The following is a 5,898-nucleotide window of genomic DNA, read 5'->3' on the forward strand; positions in this document are numbered from 1 at the left end:
AGGGAAAATTTTAACTCAATTTGTACAGGGAGAATAATGCCACTGTTAATCCAAGTTGCTTGGAAGGTCATTTAAAAACCATTCCAGGTTGTTTTACTCCCACTGCTAGTGTTCTTCAGGCACTTCTCATAAATGCTAATGAATAATTCACCTTGGTAGTATAGACAAACACAGGCTGGTGGTGTTATTTGGAAATCACTCAAATTGACTAATTAGTCATTTCCTTTAGATCTTATTTAACAAAGGAAAAGGGATTTTGAGATATCTGGTGAATCATACATCATTACATTACTAAAATCTTAATAGTCCATATTAGTTTGAGGAAGGATTAACCTAATTTAGTGAAAAAGCCTGAATGGTTGCAAAGGTTAAAAATTATATATGAACTTACTGCAATCTAGGCAGAATTTTATTAGTGAACAAAAATATCTTAGCTAGAGGTTTCACTGGCCCAATTTTGAGAAATGGATAATAATCATTTGTCATTAACACATGTATTGAAAACAAAGAACAGTAGATGAATGCTGTACATAAAATTTCTTTAAATGCTATTCATTCATAACCACCTACTATGTGTTGGATGTACTGTTCTACATGCTGGGGATAGAGCAGGGAACTGCAGAAAAGGTCCTTACTTTTATGGAGCTCAGATTCTAGTGGGAATATTTTATAAAGATAGAGAAAAACAATTTATAGTTGATAGATAATAGATGATAAATGATAAGGATAAAAAGAAAGATGCTAGATAATAGATAAAAAGACAGATAATAGATGCTCGATATGGATAAATAGATGATATATAGATAGGATGAATGGATTTCATATTATGACAAGTGATAGGCAGAAAATAGAATGAAAGTGACTATGTGTATGTTTTGAGATGTTTTGGGTGTTATTTTTAGAGATGGGTCAGGAAAAGCCTTCAGGGAAGATGATAGAGCAAGGATCAGAATATTGAGAAGAAGCCAGCTATAAAGACCTAAGAATTCCAAGGAAATGGATATGGATAAGCAAGGCTGGAAGCAAGTGTTGTGCTGAAATCCCAAGCAGCTATAGCCTAGTGAATAAAAGGATGGTAGGAGAAAGGTGCACCATTTGAACAGGCACCAAATGCTGTTGTTTCTACCTTTTGCTTATCAAGCTCTTGATAGTTAAGAAAAGGAAATTTTCACTTCAGTGACTGAGTCATCACAATTCTCGATTATTTATAGGAGCAAGGTGAGTTTGTTAAATTGTGACCAATGTATTTCTCTTCTGTACACATTCCCTTTAAACCTGTCATTCTCTCTTATTCAGGTCAATAGATGTGAGTCTCCAATGTACCAATAAAGGGAAACCTAGAGAACAAAGAAGTCACATTCTTTGCTTTTCAATTTAGTGAAAGACAGAAAATAACTGAAGTAATATATAACAAAGCACATTCTTGAATTTTGTTCTCCAAGGTGATTATAAGATCCTCCTAGTTAGGTAGATAGAAGATGTCTACACTCTACTTGCCTCATTCCAACCCAAGCCAAATCCGGGAAAGGGAAAATAGATGCCTGACCTGAATAGCTTCCCTCTTGGGGCTGCAGGTGCTTTGCAAAAGCTCTTCTCCATGCCTTACTCCTTTACTAGGAAGCAAGGGTCTGCCCAGTTTAAATTAGCCCCCATCTCTGCCAGTCCCAGGGGTCATCAGCCAATAATCTGAGTTATAAGACATAGATGTAGTGGGAAATATGGCTTAAAAGACATTTTGGAGCCAGAAGGGGATGGAGCTTTAATATAATGTCTGATGACGTATTGAGGCTTTGATTTAACAGAAGTTACCAAAATAGCAGAGACTAAATTAATTGTAGGGATTGGAGGAAAGCTCCTCTGCATTCTTTTTTTTCTTTTTTTCTATTCTTTTCCCTCCACCTGCCTCCTCTTACTCTTCTTTCTCTTTCTTTTTTCTTCTATTGCATTCCAAATGTAGGTTTTAGTGAGCCATTTCTGGAACAACAAGAAATGTAATGCATGGATCAAATTGTAGAATGTCTCCAAGTCTCTGGTTTGCTGTGATCACCCTGCCTTTGTCCCATTGCTCATTAGAAACTCAGTCTCTCACCATCCCCAAACTCCTGAAGAATCTTAGGATCAAAAGCTCATCTTTCCCATAGGCACTGCAGCTTCTGCTAGATTCTCAGTCATTGCTTTGCTTGTAATCACCTGTATGCACTGTTTAGTTTTCATGTCATACCACATTGCTGGATATGATATAGTCTCCCCAAATATCACCTACTAAAGATTATGTATGTGGTAGATTTTACTGAGGATTTTGAATCAGCAGATGAGAGGTGGGATCATAGAGTGGTTGGAAGGTGGATATATCACAGTGGGCCACAGTCAACTTACAAAGAAAAAAATAGATGACTTTGTTCTTAAAAGCCTCAGTCATTACACACTAGGAAATTTCCATTTGTTTTCTCAATCCAGTTTTATCCCCTCATGATATTGAAGATACGCTTTCTTCCTAGTTTCCCACTTTTTCCCCAGGTTCGCTTGTTACTCCCTTCGAAAGCCATTTGATTTCATAGGCAGAGTGGTTTCTCTCTCTCTTTCTTACTCCTAATCCAAAGAGAACATCCTCTAAGAACTATCCAAGGCCAAAAGACAAATTAGAGTGTCTTTTCCCTAAAAAAGTTTCCATAACCAGCTCTTAAACTTACTGCATTTCTCCTTGGCGTGGAAAATTTTGTATTTGTCACCATTTCTTAGTTTCCTCTTTCATTTCTCAAGACAAATCAGGCTTCTGGAAGGTGCAAGCCTGTGTGTTTGTGTGTGTGTGTGTGTGTGTGTGTGTGAGAGAGAGACAGAGGGAGAGTGTGTGTGTTTCTGTGCATATAGCAAAAACATGACTCAATTTGGCAGGTTCAGTCTAACATAAATGGGAGAAAACTTTTTTTTCAATCTCAACAATTTTTATAATTGTGATGATACTTAACCCATTGACCACCTCTGCATTTCATATGAAGACCTTGCAGACAATGAATAAAGGAAATTTGTTCATCTCTTCCTCCTCTCACTCCACTGCTCCAAAGAGAATTTATACATGATAACTCCAAAGGAACTGTTTTACTCTTCTTCCTCAAAATATAAAAGGATTTTCATGATAAATAAAAATGATTGAGCACAAGTAGATCTCAGAGTTTTAAAAAGTATTCTAAAGGCTAGTATAGAGCTCTGAATTTGTTTTTAAAAGTAATGTGCTGTGTTGAAGAATTCAGGAAAAAAGAGTAGATAAATCCGAGTCTGTAATTTCACAGAATCATTTCAAATGTGAAATGCTGCAGTCTTAGCAAGTCACTCTCTTAGTGTGAAGGAGAAGATGTGCCCCATTTACACTTGACCTCTTTGTTTTCATTATACACAAATTCTCTAACTGAAGGTGGATTTGTAATACAAAAGTGTTTGTTGGAGATTCATTTATTTTCAAAGCCTGGACTTCTATTTGTTTGTATATAGGTCTATCTGTATGTCTATTACTAGTGGCGACTTAATTTTAAAATATATGTATATACTTACATACATATACGTATGTGTATATACACATACTGACAACTATATATACACACACAACAGTCTGAATTTACAAAACAAATAAATGACAACAGCAATTTCTTTTTGCAGCACAATTACATATATAAAATGCAGCTAAAAGCAGAGCTTTTCTTGCTGAAACGGGGGCAGGTGTTGAAGGAAGGTAGAGGGAGAAAATAGAACCTTGCTTGGCTTGCAGCTCACCCCTTGTGTCAGCCTTCTGTAAATACACCTTGCAAACTACTAAAGTAGGAGGAAATTGTACATATATCTGTACAGAATTAAACAATCTTCAAAGTGTTTTTTAAATAACTATACACTGAGTTTATTAAAATATACCTCAATATCTACTAATTTGCAATTCTGCTTCTTCTGATAAACTACTACCTTTATGACACCCTCCTGAGGGTTCCCTCGGTGGGAAGGAATCATTTGGTGCCCACAATGTTTCACCAGCATGTCATTACTACACGTTGTAGTGCTATCAATGTTGCATTTTATTATATTGGCACCTTAAAGCCAGAGTCTTCTTTATCTTTGTGTTCAAGAGCCTGATGTGATGCCTAGATCAGGGTTATATGTGACCAATAAACACACCTATCTTGTAATTTGTAGAATGAAAGTGTTTTTAAATGAAAAATGCCAGTCTCATCTGTATAGCGAAGAGTAAGAAACTTCGATTTTGAGGTTGCAACGGTATACTATTTCTCTCTTTCAAATTCAGTTGGAATAGACTGGTATGTTATCAAATTAAATATAATGTTCTTCATTTACAGAATAAATTAAAATTAATTTTTTCTTAATGCTCAAAATTATATGTGCTTCCTTGAAATAAGTAAGATGTTTGAGAGATTAGGATCTTAGACCTGTCAAATAATTAGTGTTAGAATAGTTGAATTTTTTTATTATTTTAATATGTTTCAAATTAGAAATTAAAGAGAAAAAGTGGCTATGAGGAAGTCATGAGATTAAAACAATCCTGTAATCAAAATTGCAGCTTCTTTATTCTGCTATCTATGTAAAGTAATGGAGAAAATGTGAAGATAATTATAAGAACAAGAGGCTTAATAGATTCTAAAATCATAAGACTGGAAATTGCTTCCCAAGATCCCTCTGTCATGAGCACTTTGAATGAAAGATGGCTTCGGTTTGCTTTTGAATCAAGAAGATACAAAACAACTACATTTCTGAGTGACTGGGGAAAGGGGAATGGTTAATAGGATTGAGCCATACTCCCTTCTCTTGGGTGCCATCAGATCACCAGTTCTGATTTGCTTTGAAAATCCTCTTCTAATTTATTTTAAATTTTTCTAATAGCATGAAAGTGTTTGGTAAGAGATCAGCCATGTTTGTGGGTAGGAATCTTTGCTAGTGTTTTGCTTAAGGAAAAAATATTCTATCACGTATTGTTATAACTTGCTAGGAGCTTCCAATTGGTGGATGGAAATGTACTCCACAGACGACAACATGCCATGCTATTCCCAGTTTTTATTTTCCTAGAAGAAAAACTATGGAAAAGATATGCTTCATTCTTGTTTAATAATTAAACAGAAAAGTACTTCTTGCAGATTCTTTTGAAGTAATCACAAGGCATTTTTGAAATCTCAGCAAAGGGAATGCCCCATGTGTTTCTTTTCCTTTTTTTTCTGATTCTCCGCCATGGAAAGGATGAAAGAAACGCCCTTAAGTAGAAGACTTAGCTTCTACTTAAACTACTGAAACTTTTAACTTTTTTCTTTTTAGCAAGTATGAAAGCTTAGTAGTCATAGGACTGGTTCCTTAAGAATGCATAGGTACAATTTAAAAAGCTAGAGAAGCTTTTGAGGGGAACCGATGTGAAACGTCAGGAGCACACAAAATTCTAGAAAAGTTCTAAACTGTATATAACATTTGGATTGGAATAGATGAAAAATAATACTGTATTTATTGAGAAAGATTCCAACCCATTTTTGTTTGTCTTATCATCTAAAAATCTTCTTCTAAAATTATGTGCTTAATTAAATGTTTATTATATACTTCATTTAGATATTCAAATTGAGTTATAATTTTTGTTAAAAGTAATAATAAATTTTGTTTTTATAACAGCCATAATGTACCTGTGCAACACACACACGCACAGTCTTTGGCTTATGTGCTGTTTGGCCTACGATTTGCACCACTGCTAGTGTGAATAATCAATTACAATCACAGGAATATTTTCAAGAGAGTAAAAATGTTTTCTGAATGCCAGCACTGAAAACTCAAATCCCTGTGTGGGTATTTGGGCAGAAAGAAAAAGTACGCACAGAATACCAAATACTTCTGGCAAACACCTGCCCTGGCTCTGTGGTGCCTCCT

The sequence above is a fragment of the Pan troglodytes genome, chromosome 1 (assembly GCF_028858775.2).
Source record: "Pan troglodytes isolate AG18354 chromosome 1, NHGRI_mPanTro3-v2.0_pri, whole genome shotgun sequence".
In the NCBI taxonomy this organism is placed as follows: domain Eukaryota; kingdom Metazoa; phylum Chordata; class Mammalia; order Primates; family Hominidae; genus Pan; species Pan troglodytes.